General features: G+C 37.6%; 1 protein-coding gene across 5 annotated transcripts in view; it reads right to left on the bottom strand.

Moving 5' to 3' along the window:
* Positions 1 to 17,557, bottom strand: part of LOC137001147 (uncharacterized) — a 300,011-nt gene that overhangs the window by 197,882 nt on the left and 84,572 nt on the right. The gene's annotated exons all lie outside the window — the stretch shown is intronic.

The raw sequence follows: 17,557 nt of genomic DNA on the forward strand, positions 1-17,557 counted from the left end.
GACGACGAGCCGATCGCCGATACACGGGGCGATGATACGCCCGCATTAATGGCCCGATATCAATATAAGTATCGGCACTGATTGCTACACGTTCTCTGTGGTAGCCGATGCTTATCACCTACCAGCAACAACCGCGGCAGGTGCATAGGTTCGTTTTATCGCGCACATAGTCGGCGGTGTGCCGGCGTAATGCATGCAAATCACGTCGCATAGATAAAAACCTTTATAATCGATATTGATGGACACATCCGGCCGCGTATCATCGTCATTCACAATTCTCGCGTAACGCGATAGCTCGCAGTGACGTATCGACAACATATATGTCCATTGATCTACAATATTCGAGAACAATGTATACGTAATTCGTCCTTTGAATTGTGTCGGTTAAAATTGCAACAAAAAAATAAATATTTCGAATAACCCGCAATTGCAGCGGAGAAAGCACTTTGCAGAATTTATAGCGTAACCTTAATCCATCGAATTTATTTAATCTTCGTTAAACTGCTTGAGTTTCTCCTTTGACCAAACATTCTGTTTGCAGTTTGTCGGTACCTGCATCGAGACATTTTACGATTTTGTAATCTCTACGATTTATTTCTTTATTTATATAAATTGATAATAAATAATAAATAATTATTTCCTACACGAATAATTATTCAAATGTCGAAAAATAATACACGCTTCTAATAATAAACTTCGGACCTCACGTGAACCAGAACTTGGAATTCTACCGGAAACGCTTGTGTAAAATCAATTCTGCAATTTCTATTCGTTTAACGCTGCACGTGCAAATAAAGCACTCTCCATATGGTAATGAGTTCTCAGTGGTACCTACCGGAAGCCGAGATTATTAGAAGATGCAGGACGGACGCAAGAACTCCTCTTCCTCTCCACTTCTCTCTCTCTCTCTCTCTCTCTCTCTCTCTCTCTCTCTTTCTTTCTCTGCCTTCAAAGAGCGCGTGATCTATGATGGCTCATCGTGGAAACGTAGATTAATGGATCTCGTTGATAAGCACGTAACGTACGTGCAATCCGCAAAATCGAGAGCTCGCCGCGCGTCTTATCGTATTTGTGTTGCTCGTTACGTTACATTATACGTTTCTTGCGAGCGATACGTCGAACGAGCCGCCTGCTCGCTGCATAGCGGAAAGTAGCCAAGGAAACGTATAGTAATGGCGCGTAAAAGAGAGATTGGAGTACGGGATTAAAGGGCTGGAAAAAGATACAATGACTGAGCATAACCGAGTAACAGCCGCTTCCTGGTGACCGGAAGGGTTAACGGAGTGATTCGCAAAGTAAGAACGAGTGAGTCAGCAGACGAGCGCTTAATTTAAGGTCCGACTCACCCTACAATCTAACCCGACTTACGACGGCTATTATACCACATGTTCTAGAAACCACGAACTTAATTTTAATGACGGATTCTACGAGCAAAGACGCACCTTTAACCATCTTGAACAAATTTAATTTCGTTCTATAAGCACAGCTAAGATTACGAATCGAATCTTACTGATTTCGTGAAAATATAGTGCAACTACGACAGTCAAGAGACGTAAAGTTTACTAAATTAAAGTGAATAACGAATTTGCTTAATTAAAAGATACAAAAATCTAATATAGATCTCCCTGACTAAAGTTTAGCTAAAGTTTTATTCATCTTGCTAGTAGTGTTTGCGAACCGTTTCAGGAAGGAACTGGAAAGTCGTTAACTGGAAGGCGGAATATGGATGCGAAGGGTATTTATAGATACTACCGGCTATTTACTAGTCCGCGTATTTACATTTCCTGCGAACTACGCGAACTACAGGCAGACTTTACTATTTTCAGCCCTACTATTAAAAAATTCGGGCTTTACAGAGAATTCCTATAGATCTTTCTGCGAAAACATTTTTCTCGCACTTACGTCCTGTCAATTGCGAATCAATTTCATCGAATTCTAAAATATCGCAATCTTCCATGCAGCGGTATAGTTTTCCCGGTTTATTTGTTATTTTTTAATATCTAATAAAAAAAAGTTTATTTAATTTAAAATAGTGATGAAAGTCATGAAAAGATTTAATTAACATAAGATTGAGATGTTGACTGTCGGCGTTACTGACAAAGTCTAGCTTAATATTTAACAAAATACAAACTCTCAAGTATTCAAACTTTCTTTCGTCTTGTTAGTAAGTACGGTGTGTACTACATTTATACTAATTGTAAGAGACCTAAAATATATATATTTACATTTCTCTCGCATTTCAAAAGACACCATCTATCGCGGTTTTTGAAAACAAATGCGAGGTAAATACATTCCAAGTATAGTACACAAGGAAAAAGTTTCACTATTCAGACGTGTCACGATCGCGCAAGATAGCCATGTGATAAAATATTCCATTCGTATATTTAAATGAGAGCATTCACACACGATGGTCACAGGATGGGATAGGTCGAGCCAGCAGGAAACCGGACCGAATAGTATAAATGCTTTCTCATTTAAATATACGAACGGAATATTTTAGCAACTATTACGCTCGTCCTATCTTACACTGATAACAAAAATACCACGACGAAGATGAAATCTCAACTTGTTCAGCCTGTGTAACTGATGTTCTGGACGTGTACTCAAATATGTTCTTTAATAAAATATCACGTATAATAGCTGAATGTGAATTCTCCATTTTCGCAAAATAGAATTTTCAATATTTTCTGAAAACTTTGTATTCTACATTTGTGCTTTATTATTCATACTGTAATTATAGGAATTGCATATATAATTTTGTCATACGCTTATTCATATAGTGTTGGTTAATATTTTTTTACTCTAAAGCATTCTGTTTCAGTTTAGAGAATTTTTTTCCTCTCTCGTAAAAGTTTATAGAGGAGCAGCAAATGCAGTCCCTCAGTCGAGGAATTCATCATCTGTTAAAGCGGATTGGATTCGTCGTCGTCGGCTGCCATCGGCGATGAAACACGAAATTGCCGCTGAATGGAACGGTAATGAAACGAAGGTGATTGCGCGCGATACGCGGCGAATACTACGGCGAGAATGGACGGTGACGGCGGCAGCGGTGGTGACGCCGACGGCTGGTGATGCAGTCGCGCGCACCTGATAATGCGAGAGAGTGCACAGAACTGCGAGAGCGACGCATAATGCGCCGCACCAATGCGTTATCGAACATATAAAGCTCTCGCTCGCCGTAATTTGCTAGCGCGAATTATTTGCCGAGTACGCCGGAATGTCGCTAGCGGTGCATCAACAACAGTACATTATTGTAAATATTACCGCGTAAAATGCTGTAAAATTATAAACAGTGTTTTCCTGTTGCAAAACAAATACGATAAAAACTGTTGAATAATACATTCAAATTATTTTAAGTTTCAAGATTAAGATCAGTGACAAATAAAATGTTATGTAGGATAGATCGTCGGAAAACTCTTCATATTATATATAATCAAATTTATTACGAAAAATTATATTATTCTAATAATTAGCAATGATAAAAGTTTAATAAATCATTCAGATTCTTAGTAATTGTTTATAATTTCCCCGTTTATTTTATTATAATTCAAATAATTCCATGTATGCTATATTCTCATTAAAGCAACATAAAAGAGTAATATTTCATTAAAGTATTAAAAAATTTGAGAGGTACTGAAAATATCTCGTGATTATTTTTCTGGAAATAAAATTTTTTAATTTTGATGGAAGTTGCCTCGAAACTTTTCTATTTTTAATAAAATGTATAACCGCTCACGCGCCATAACGCACAAGGGAACAGCCGCTGGGACGAATTCCGCACAAGACGACGGTCACATGTGATGAAATCGAGAGAGAAAGAGAGAAAGAAAGAGGGATTAATTAAAGCGAAGTTTTTCGAACAACGGCAAAGAATTACAACGAAAAGAACGTCCGGAAGCTTTAGAGGAAACGGCGTAAAGCTCAGTGCTTTACCGTGTCTGCCGGCGGTATTAGCGGCAGACGAGAAAGTTATACGTACTTTGCTGACACGGTAAAGTAAATCATGGCGTTTGCGTTATTGCAATACTTTCAACCCGAATTTTTCAACGTCGGAATTTTCAACTCGCCGTGAGGTACGCGTTTGAACGGCAAAACGCGATCAAATTATTATCTTGTACATTTATATGATGTGATCATTTGAAACAAAAATAACAGCAATATATGCGCATAAATTTTTATACCAGTATTTGCATTGAAAATCTTTAATATTGTTATAATATATTCCTATATATTATTTTTCCACTTGATATTAGTGTACTATGCATTATATTAGTGTATTATACCTTGTATCGCAGTTCCTATTATTTCGTGTTGTTATTAAATGTTGCACGATCAGCGTGTGTAGACATTGTTCGACAGAGCCAGCCGATATACACCGTGGCGCGAATAATAAATAACCTATCTATCTGCGCCGCGCATTTAACATTTTTCGCGGACGTGCTCACCTGAATAAAACATGAGCTGAGGCATTAGCGTACTTAAAGTATAATGCTTTCTCGCCGACGAGCGAGCGAGTAGTCACATATGGAAAGCCAATGATATGAAGCAGCAAGCGAAGTGTCTACCTTGCGGCGGAGTAGACGTTTTGTTAAATCGACAGACAGAGATCTAGATTCGTGACGGGAGATCGACGTAAAGCGAACGCGAGTTAGCATAAACCTATTCCGATGCAGTCTCGTCACGATTTACATCGCGTCGATGTCTGATTTCAGATAATTCTGGTCGAAATCCGATCCGGAGTGGATAAATCGGCTTTACACGGTGAACGCTGCAAATCTTTCTCGCACGAAATGATTCACAGTTCCGCAAATGATGAAATAAAGACGCATTTAAGGATGCAAGTTCTAATACAAATCATGTAATCTTGTTTGTCGCACTCAAATGCGACAAACAACGATAAAAAAAACTATCGCGTTTCTTTTGCAATCTCGATAAAGTTATTTTATTTTTATTTCATCGATAAAATGTAATGACTTTCAATACGAACGCGAACAACAATAAAGTAACAAAATTCACCGTATTTCGTTTGTCCCGCAGAGCTCGTGGCCATAAATCTAACCCTGTAGACGCGCACGTGCATCATACGAAGACAAAGAATTAAATCCTCAACGTCGACGATGGCACGCGCCTCGGATAAAGTAGTGTATACTGCTCCGACCGGAATAACTCAGCATTTGCTTTATGTCCAGAAGTTCTGACGCACCGACAAAATACAAATTAGAGTGGTTTTCTACGTCCACGGACCCCCAAAATGCGGCTTAAAAGTATCCATATTAATTCTCCGCTTGTAGCATTTTACCACTACCTTTCAGTGTCGACTTGTTATTCTTCTAAATATTTGCTTTCCGCAGAAAATATCAAAATAAAACTATCTATCTAAAAACGTCATTCTTACGTCAACTTGTGTCAAATTAAATAAACGCTAAAAATAAGCAAAATGTCACGAATAAAAAACCTTTTATAAACACTTTTAGTGTAATATAAATTTCTTCTCTAATATAATTACTATTGCTGCTGATTATTTGCTTTTATAAGATTTCTATTATATACAAATGTTTATTTTTATATCTAAAGAATACATGAATTTTTCGTTTGTTTATTTTTATTTTCTCGTCGTGCAATATTGCCAAGTGATTAACCCTAAAAATTAATGTTTTCAGACACATGCGAAATTTATAAATTTCCTGGCAATTTTAAATGTATCTTTCAATAATTTATTTGACTTTAAACTCGTGTTTTCTAATAATAACTCGGCCGGTGAATCACTGGCGAGAGAAAGTGCTCGCAATAATTTGTAGAGCACAAGGTACGAGACTCAGATACGAAATAGAAATATCCAAGGGGCACAACATAATAGTTGTGCAACGCGGCTTTTCGCAACAGCGTTACCTTCCCTTACCTCGGAACAAAGATTTCATTGTCTCGAGAATCCGCCGTTATTGCATCAATATGCAATCACCGTTCGCTTAATCAATTCGAATGAAAGGCGAGTATTGTCGGGGAAGCCAACGATGCAAACGCGCTTTATTTGTAGCTCATATCTCACAGAGAACGGACAAACCATTTTTCGAAATTAATTCCCTGAATCATTCTGCACTGACCCTTCAACTTTATACGTGCGATACAGTCATTAGCGCATATTTCTACATTAGAAAAAACGCAAATTAAAAGATTTACATTTTCAGAAGAAATATTTTCCTCTTCTCGAATATCGAATGTTTACATTCTGATATTTGCAAAATAAATGCCTGTCCTAACATCAAATATAATGATTATATTTATTCCGATTTAATAAATCAGACTGTATTTTTATTACCCGATGATTAATGTTGTTTCAAAGATGATACTAATAAAACTCACAGGCAGAATTTTCAGAGAAGACTCGCTCAAGCAGGTCGAGCGTCGGCCGGAAAAAAAAAATACAGCGGAAAGAAGAAAAAGACGAAGAGTCAACGTGCGATGACCGGTCGACGCAAAGTACGACGCAAAAGTGTCTCATGTTATTGCTAGAGAGAAGCTGAAGAAAGATGTAGCAAGTTGAGCGAACGAATGCAACGAGTCTGCACGTGTCAGATGCAACGCGATGCAACGACTAAAGTGCGTGAATTTACGCGCGCAGATTGCACGCGAAGATCAGAATACACAGGATAGGATCAGAAGCTTTCTTTGCTCTTGAAAGCAATCTTAGATAACAATGCGATAACTATACACGCAAAGCTGAAGAGAATTTACGATCTTTTGTTTCCCCGGCTAACTGTTGGTTAACTCTAGAAATTTTCGAGCTTTTACGTCGTCGACGCATAGAAAATTAAACGAGACGTGGAGGACATGCATGTTTATGAATATAAAATGCTAATATGGCATCTAGCATGTGCAACGGAATATCTTTAGGAGAAGCATATTTTTCGTAAAATATGTGTAAACGTTCTTCGCTGTTTTTTACGTAATTGAGTTCTGTCAACTTTTTGGCAGTTCGTAAGCAACGGTTTCCCTCCACAGCTATTTTCATCAAAAATATTGTCCCTCCTCCATTCATTATACACGGAGTACTCTCAATTTACGAGAACGCGCTGCTCAAATTCAATTACAATCTGTTTCGGCCTCGGAAGCGATCGAATCGTGAAAACAACGTCCCCGCAGTCGTCGAAGACTATAATCAAGCGGCGCTGGATCGTTACCCTCGTTTATACTTCACGCAGGCATAATGGCCGCTTTTAATGTTCCCGGAAAAATCTATGCGGCGACGACGACGACGACGACGCGAGGAGGAGGCATAATGGTCTAGATAATGCACGATAATCTGCATTCAAATTGCGCCGAGGCCGTCCCCGAGGCCGACATGGCAACGCAAAGTCAACATATTTGCGGACAAAGTTGCGCGGAGGCGATTATACAGAATATTTTAGAGGCTCACGTCTTCATCTTAAATAATAAACAACCTTGTAAATCTGGAACAAATCTTTCCCGTGCTATATTTATTTATTCATATATTGAATTTTGAACTTTGACAATTTAACAGCGTGTTAAATTTTCGGAAAGTTAAAATCCTAGATGCTGGCACATCTCTAATAAATTTCTCTTCTCCCTATGTGTCTTGGTCTTTGTTCTATTTGGGAGCTTCTTCTATCTCAGCGCACCAGCTTTTCCTCGTTGGCGTTGGTAAATGAGCCGCACTTGCCAAGGTGGGGCCAAGAATTCATTGCAACGCGCCCACGCGTCTAAACTCGTAACGCGACCTCAAGCGATTTAATTAGCTCGCTAATATATCCCTTCACTTCCCTCACCCTTCTCATTCACCCACCACCGCCTCGCGTTCTTTTACCAGCGGTTATATTATAATACAAATAATGCATAGCCTGATACCTTACAAAAGCCACAAAATTAAAAGAAATATTATTAAACATCTATAATATAATATACTATTAATAATATAATAATATACTATAATATATTATTTTCCGAATTAACCTCTAGTTATATAATATTTTATAAAAATTCTCTTCCGAGATTTAATTCTGAAAAAATTTTCCTCGAAAGAACATCAATCGTACATTCGTCAAAGGATGAAAAGCATATCCTGCAGAAACAGAGGTATTACGTACACATATGTCGCTCAGGATAACATGTATTACACTGTACAGGCTGCATCCCCATAATGCGACTTGTTGGTTTCTGCAACGGCAAACAATGCACTCTGAGTGGATTGGTAATCTGGAAATCGTCGGGTAAACGAGATGAATATCAGCCACTCTCGGTTCTATTAAAGCGGCGCATTGTGTAACGGCATTGCGTCGCTTATGCTAAGCAGACACGAGCGGAATTAAAATTTGATCAAATGGGAGTGGCCGCGTTTACGACTGTACCTTCGTGTAACATTGCCGACATTTCCCACGATATTGCCCCGCCATTCCTCAACCGCAATTTCGACAGAATCGAGTATCGAAGCACTCCTCGCTCGAATCTGCGCCCGATTAATGCCTCGAATCGTGCGCTATTCATTCTCGCGTTATCTCGTTTTGTAGCAGAAATGATCGACGTTGAGAAGTATTTGTTTGCGCAAGTGTACATCGATCGAAAACTCATCGAAGTTGATTGATTGTACAATGTATCCTAAAATTGGCAAAACGCAGATATGTAACGCATTCCTTGTACAGTTTATAATTTTCTATTAGCAAATGTCAGAAAAAATTAAAATCTTTTTAGAAAACTTTATTAAAACTAAAATTCAAATTAAAATTTATTTTTAATTGTATAATAAATTATATTCCATTCTTTTCTTCTTAAAATTTATTTCTTAAAAAATTCATCATTTTTTGATAGCTCATAAATCAAAAATTATTGCGCCTTCATTTTTTCACTAACAAATATCAAATAACGCAATGTGTTCACTGCAGTCGAAAATTGGGATATCCATAAAGTTTCTATATCAAAGCGAAAACAGTGAAGTGCATTTGAGTCATAAAAACGCATTTACGAAATAAAACAAAAGTTAAATATAAAAAAAAAAAGATTTTATTACGACGATAGCTATGCCACCTTAAAATCAATTATATTGCCGTCATTCGGTAACACATGGAGAAGAAAATAAATACGCACCTATGTATATAAAAGTATACGATAGAGAATACGTAATAAAACAGTCAGACCCGGTATGGCGCATGAAAGCTACATATATGTGTAAACATGTGTTTTTCTTTTTACGATCTATCTTGTAGAAGGAATGATTAACATGCTGAAGTAAAAAAGATATAGACACGTCGATACTTGCCGGAAATTGTAGCACAATAACTGCTTTACATTTCGTTTGTCGAGCGCGCGTTTCGAGATGTGCATTCAAGACATGTAATTGGACCGCGCTGTATCGCACCCCTTCATAATTCAGGCGCCTTGCAGTATTAAAAACCATTCAGTCGACTTACTGAGTCTCCGTTACATTCCTGACGCGAATGCCGTGAAAGTTCGTCTCGAGAATAGCGGAAAGTACGGATTCCGACTCCTCGGAAAAATGTCGACATGTGTCGCGCCATTGTAGCCGATCCCGTCGTCGAACTACCATAAGCTCTCTCAATCGAAGATTCCGTTCAGAAACGCGTTTCAATACAGAACAAAAAATAATAAAATTTATGAGGAAAAACATGTTTTCATTAAATTCCTATAATTTTTTCTCCTAAGATTTCTTACAATATTTTCGTGCTTATGTTTCATTTAATTAAAAAAAATTTATTATAATACCTTCTCTCTCTTTCACTTCCTTAATCTTTATCATTATTTCTAGTAATTTTGAAACATTTTTACACTGGAGACTTTATTGAATAATTCTATTATAAAATTTGGATGAACATTGATGGACTCGTTACTCGTTGGTGATTCACCATCCTCGAATTCCCCGATTGTAAATTGTTCGCTACCTTCGCCGCTTTTTTAAACTTTCTGAATTGTAAGACGCGATCATAAATCTTTGCATAAAATATCTCGTGCGGATAGTGTTTCAAAAAGCACACCGACGAGAAACTAATAGGCAATCGACGCGGCGCGCGGATTCAATCGTTTGGAAGTTACCGCGCGAAGTACTACATTTCCTCTCTATCTCTGTCCGTCTCTTTCTCGGATAAGTCTCTCTCGACGAGACGAGAGTGTAATCGATGGGCTACAAGAAGCGTAAGCCGCAAGTCACGGGCGCCTATATGCGCTATGCGTAGAAAAGGGAAATAAACGCCTATCCGCGATATCGGAAAGGAATTAAGAGGCCGCAGAGAAAGATATCGACGATCATAAAGTGCGCGCGTGGTCACCGTTAATTTCATTGCTACCTTGTGTTAAGGAAGATATATTTCCGCAACCACGCAGTCACACACGGGTAGAAAGCTGCAAATGCTACAACCCCACGGGTGTTCCGCGATGACCACTCGCGTGTTGCAACAGAGATGCGAGACACCGCTAAATCGCAAGAAAGCTGAGAACCGCGCGAGACTTCGACGCTGACAATGGCGACGATTAATGCGCAAGGTTGCGCAGCGCGACTACCGACGTGCTGGGAAAAGCGGCGCGCGCGGAAGTGTTGAGCAAGTATAATCCCTGTTGATAACTATTGAGGGATCACGGGAATGTAACGGTAGCACGTAGTGGAGCGAATTGCGGCAAAGGTGAACGAAGAGACTGCCAAATAGATTTTATAGCGCTAGGAACAACGTCAAAGGTGCATTACGCAGCTAGCATATTGTATGCATCAAATGTCTTACCGTGTCTTATGTTAATTTCGAGTTTTATTGGTACTAAAAGCGATAGAAATGCCATGGGAATAACAATACGTCCAGTATTATTTCAGATATATTAATAATTCAATTCTTTGATTTTTCTCATGAAATACTGATATGAGAACGCGCATTGTCTTGTTGTTAACAAACATTTTGTGCCAAACACAGCACCCATCTGAGGAAAGTTTTTTCATACAATTCATTAATTCAATAAAATATGAAATGTACGTTTATCTAATTGTAAGATGTGTGTATTTACAGTTTTAGACTGCAAATTGCTGCTCTTTTCGCATTCTTGCTTTATAAATCTACAAACACTGTTCTCTTGTGTTAATATTACACTTCCGACCAAATACGGGCGACGAAAGTTAACACGAACTCGAGCCGCTTTTACGGAATCCACAAGTACTCGGTGACCGCCGGGTATACGATTACCGGGTCGACATTTGAAGTGGCCGGAGCGACGGCAGTGGTGACTCTGTCCGTTCCTGCGCGATGATTTACGTGTAACGTGTCACCGGCAGAACCAGGTGGCCGAAATGCCACGCGAGGTAACACGATAACCCCAACGGCATAAGTGCGGCGCGATGTCAACGACGAGCAGCCAACAATGCGACGCGGCCCACCTGATAACGTTTCCCTACCACCATTAGTTTACCGCACGCTATAATAACATGTGCATCATCGTGCGCTCGTAAACTTCGTCGGGGCTCTCTGACGTTTTGAGCAACCTCTAACAACGGTTGATTTGATAATATTACCGTGAATTGCGCAAAATTGACCTACTCCCAAATCAAATGCAACCGCAATCATTGTCAACTACTCGATAAACATTTGTTCGATAAATTACCGATAAATTTGTTTGATAATTTTTATCATTCCACGATGAATGCCATAATGATAAATCCCATTTTATAATCGCATATTTAGAAAGTATACGACTACCAAACTCTATCAAATGTTTAATAATGACAATGGATTATAATAGAATTCTCAGTAATAGAGAAATCAATGTTTAAGACGATTATGACTGCTGCTAACCCATCACTGCCAATCTAAGTGCATAGAACAAGTGTTACTGTGAGAAAAAAAACTTATTTATCTAAAAAGGTTTAATGTGTGTTAATTCGAAAAGATTTTCCACCATGATCCAAGGATCAAATAAAAGTCCTTGAATGTCCCCAAGTTGTTTCCACCATTGAACTCGCGATGAAACGAAGTATTTAAGCCGCTTAATTCCAAATACGCGATTTCTCAAGCAGTTAAGCCGTTTGTACGTCCAGTACTTGGATTAATACAAACGCTCTAACCAACTTACTCGCAATTATAACAGACTTAAATGCTGAACGTATTCGCTTGTTTTCGATAGTACGCTAATTATCGCCACGATCTACGTTTCTCCGTAAGTATTAGATATAGCCTTGGCTAAAAGCGTCAAGTACCTTCAATAAATTCCGGCCAAAATAACAAGTTAGCATTTATAAACTCTGGAGGACATTAAAGTTTTTAAATAAAAAAAATTTTTATATTGTTACATTTCTACATAATTTAGTATTTGTAACTCAGTGCAAAAGTTTATCGTGTCATTTGTGACAAAGCGTATTTTGATGCACAATTACGATGCACAATTTATCGAAGCTGTAAAACACTTTTGGCCACGGCTGTATGCCAACTTGCAGAGAACTCTTGCTGTGAAACGTTAACCGTGGTCGATCTACTTAATCCGGCGGCATCCACCCGATAGTATCGGCGTGAGTAGTACGGTATCAAGGAGTAAAACAGGCGGAAACGCGGCTTTGACGGCTCCATCGATGAATCGTTAAAAACTTTTCAATACTGTTAGACGAACTTTATTTTTACAAGCCGCGCGAAACAACAGCGCTTCGCTCTTTGAAAAAGTTAAAACCCGATACTTTTTTCACTGCGGGCCAGGCTCATCGAAGGAATTTCGACGAATGAACATGCCGGTTAAATTCGCGATTTATGCCGGCAGCGGCACGATGGCAATAAATTCTACGCAAAATCTCTAGGTAAAACTTTTCCCACGAGAAATAACATGTTTGCGAGGAGTCAGCGAGAAAATTGAAAGTTACGATGCTTCCACACTTCAACTCGGTACAATTAATTTATATAATAATTTGATTAATGTGTAACGAGAATTCACATAGATACAAGTATAGCAATTAACAAATATAAACCTTAATATAAAAAGATAATAAATGAGTGTTATTTAAAAATTGGTAATATCATAAATTCTTATTTTCTCTTAATAACTTTTACGTTAATTTACTTTTTTAGTAAATAAAATAAGCCGTGTAAAATCCGACTTAATGCACAATCGTACGAAGCGGGGGAAAATACTATCGCGACTAACAACATTCGAAGTCATGAAGCGCCTAAGAATATTCGCGGATTGTTTTATGACATTAAGCACTTTCTTTCGCGACCGCCACTTTAAGATCCACCTCGCGCAAGCACTGTGCACTTATCGCTCTTGGAGTAATTGCCGTTCGTTACCGGGGTTCTCCCCTTTTTGCCTGCATTTCGACTGCGATGCGCTTATATGGACTGTTCGCGGGCAAGTTTATCACGCTTAAACCGTTTTACATATTTATCGAAATGCAAACTACGAGAAATTTATAAGAATTAGATTTATAAAATTCGGATTACATGATTTCTAAAAAAATAAATCGTTAGTGCGATATGCTTTGCAGCAATGCACTTATTTAGCCAGCGATAATAAAATGATGAATATTTATGATTCCATCAATAACTAATACATTATTTATCCAATAATAGTTATTCTCAAATCATTACACATAACATGTAAACAATGGATACTAATTAATTGTGAACAATATCCCAAATAAACATATTTATAGAACACAATATATTATACATAATATTTTACAAAATATACATTTTAAAATATGAGAACAAAAGTTTGAAAAATATCAGTAAAAAGTTCCCTCTATTTATTATGAAATTAAAGCATGAAATAACGATAAAATAGCTTAACGAGCAATACTATTGACCACCCGCAGATTAAAAACCAGAAAACTACGCCGACTTCATAGCCGGCATTCGGCATTCAATCTTACAAATTATAAAGCAAGCCGTATATTTTCGAACAATTGCTTCGTCCACGCGACGAGAAGACGCGTTTGTTCCGTATTAATGGTCGTAATTAAGAACGACCATATAGGCGGCGGAACGATGACGGCGTTCTCCCAAGCACATTCTGCTCGTGATACACGCGACAAGGTCACGTATGCAAAGTTCAGGCCATTATGACACTCGTATTCAGATGCAAATTGGTTGGAAACGGCGCGGCTCTTAAAATATACTTAAGCGAACGCGTCGTCGAGGTATGACTCTCTTTCTCTCTTCCTTTTCTATCGAGCGAGCGAAGAAGCACTAACGAGTGTAGAAAGTGCCAATGCCGACGATACAAAGTGTGTGTGATTATGAGGTTGAAAAACAGCCGACTAGCGCGATGCAACGTCAGTGAATCGACATTATACCCTCGGGTTTCATGTACATCTTAATGACAGGTCGCGTAATTAGTGAGAAACTGCGCTAGCGTGCCACGAGACTTCGTATAACGATTCTTGAACGACCGGTATGTATATATGCATGCATCCTTTTTTCTTCTAAGAAAAAATATTTTATACGTAGAAAAAATTTAGAAAACATTTAAAAAATTAATTTCATCAATAACCGTATGATGTAATAAATGCTGAATTTGCAATACAATTTTTATTGTTTTTTTTTAACAAATTATTAAAAGTTCTATAATTTTCACATAATGTATGCAACAATATTAAAATGTCGTATATAATATGTGATGCAATATCATATAAAATTATACATCCACGTGATAAAATATTAATTGACTATCCGATGGACGTTGGTAGTAGATTATATATATTTAGATAGAGCAAGAAATAATTATATGCTTGCCACGGAAATCGAAATGCGTGAAACTGTTCGCGTTAATTTCACTTTCGTGCTGCTACTAATACTCGTCATACTCGTCTTGTGTAATTTTTTTTTCTTACAACTTGATGACGTCAAATTTATTCCACCTTTCGTTATACTTACATAATATACTTATATAAAATCTCGTGTATAATATGAAATCCTATACTGCATCGCTGCGCAGGCAATGTTTTCATGCAAATTCGTGGTGGAGAGATACACAAGTTAGAACCAATAATACGTTACGTTACAGACGTGAAATAATGCATCGATAAATAAATTTGAATCGCTTTAAATTCGCATATAAATTTGAATCGTATAAATATTGCCACTCTTGGTTTCACCATCTTGTTTATTTAAATTTATGACATTATACAAGCGCTATATCCTGTTGCAAGCAACAGAAAGTACAAGCTGCGATGCACACATCTTAATCTGCTCTTTGAATAAGTCGATACGTGTGTCGTTCCCTCTCGGTATGCGTGTGTATTTCTCCGCGATTTTTCCACGATTCAAATTCGAATTAACAGATAACATTCAGACAACGTATTCGCCACGCGAGATAACAACCATGAATTGCAATAATCTCGTGATTAGCGATTGCAAACATCGACGCCATGTTCGATCGATTGATTCTTCTCGGAAAGACCTGTCGTACACATCGCCATACTAATTTCGTGTTTCTAATTTTTTCTTTTCTTTTTTTCTCCCGATCGTGATTGACATCCTTAATCCAAGCCGATATAATGATTCATCAGGCAATGGCACGCGCGATAAGACAGAAGGATTACATCGTGCGTACGTATGTGCGCGCACGTACACGCACACGCACGTGTGCAGACACACCGACGATGGCTAATTCAATCGACACAGCATGCCGCAGGCTGTTAGGCAATGCGTCGACTGGTTAATGAGGTGTCATTGATTACGAACATTCATTTCGGCACGAGGCGAGAGACCCTGAGCCTGACCGCAAGCGTGACCTGAATCCGCTCGAGTGTTATATGGTCATCATCTCTCATCTCCAACAGAAATTTAGATATTTGCAATTTCTCGCAGTAATGAAAAATATTCTGGACTTTGTAACGTATATCAAATGATTAATATCTATTAAACAGCGATAAAAGAGAAATATTCGAGTCAAAAATTCAACCAAAACTAAATTGGTAAAAAATAATTAATAATAAATATTTGTTTAACGAAATAAAGATCTTTTTCCGCAGACAATTTTTCTTTTAACAAGGTTCAGTAATATGATTTCAGAGGAATAATGGTCTTTTCGAGAAAATTGATTCAACCTTTAGCCCTTAAAACCAGAGATCCGCTATAATAACAGTAAAAAGAAAAAATCACAAAGATCGACCCGATCATAAGGACCATCAACGACAAAAGGGGGTGCGGTAGAACAGGCGTGTAAAAAGCTGATGTTAAGAGTATCAGTATATACAGCAACGTGGGCGAATTATAGCAGTTTACCGACCCACACGCAAACCGGCGAAGGAGCCATTACTCAATTCTGAGATAAGAAAGAGGAGGTCGTCGGATTGCATTCGTCGCCGTCGAACAACGGTCTGACATCGCAAAGTGCATAAACCGATTCCTGCTTTTGAAAGAAAGCCGAAAACTACGCGTTTGTTCGCTGTGAATTCGCGCGAGTGCGCATCGAAGGCATTTAGAGCCGCGGAGGCAATGTAAGATCGCGATGAAATCGATAGAACTTCTCGAGATATTACAACGCATAAACGGCACTTGAATAGATAATATCGTATCTCTATCGGTAGAAAAAAATCATAATTGCAAAACTGTCACTTGATAGATAGAAGTGTCATAAGACACACGAGTATTTCTAATAATCTTACCACTGGAAAAAAGATCAAAAAGCTTTTAATTTTTTCTCATCGGCTTTGATTTCTGTATATCAAATTAAAAATAATGAAAAAATTAATAAATAACTATTTAAAAAAATATTTACCTAATTATAGATAGTCATCTCTTTTCATTACAAGATTATACGATGAAATTCCAAGATCTATATTATTTTACTGACTATATACGATCAATAAGAAACTATATGAATGTCGAACACTTGCAACTAACATAATTTATGTCTTAATAATAGGTCATATTTTTTAAATTTAATTCTATTGCACTTGATATTTATGTTATTTTAAGTGCTACATTTATGCCTGTAATGTCGAGCGATCGTGACTTAAGTGTTTTATATCGTTTACCCCTGTTGGAGATATTAAATCGCCGCTCGCGTGATAAATCAGCTCGCCAACGGGATACATATAATCTTAAATACGTATCAAATCCTGTTACTGTACTTATCATAACATAAGTCAAACTTGTTATAATATTGCGCTACGTCATGCAGCTGTACATTTCGCCGTGCAATGAGCGGAAAGATGATAAAATTGCTGTTTCAGTCATTTTTATAAGAATAAACGAGCACTCCCCGCGTATTTCAAATCAATCCGTTCACTCGCGAGAAAGAAGAATGAACAGAAAACGCGATGAGAAAGGCGATTAAGTTATTGTATATTTCACGTAAACGATATGCTTACGGATCAAAGATCCGAGAAGAAAATAAATACGTAATAGTATTTCCTTCACGCTTTGAAATTAATTTTCTCAACACGAGAAACTTCAAAAAACTTTAAAAGAAGGCAAACATTTATAAGAAATTAATGATAATATAGAAATAATATATAGTATCTTCCCATCGGTTAATTTTTTATCAAACCAATTTCTTGTCAAATAAAGATAAATTTAAAATCATCATCTTATCAAAAAAGTATCAAATTGTCGAGAAATTACTT

The sequence above is a fragment of the Linepithema humile genome, chromosome 7, assembly GCF_040581485.1.
Source record: "Linepithema humile isolate Giens D197 chromosome 7, Lhum_UNIL_v1.0, whole genome shotgun sequence".
Taxonomy (NCBI): Eukaryota; Metazoa; Arthropoda; class Insecta; order Hymenoptera; family Formicidae; genus Linepithema; species Linepithema humile.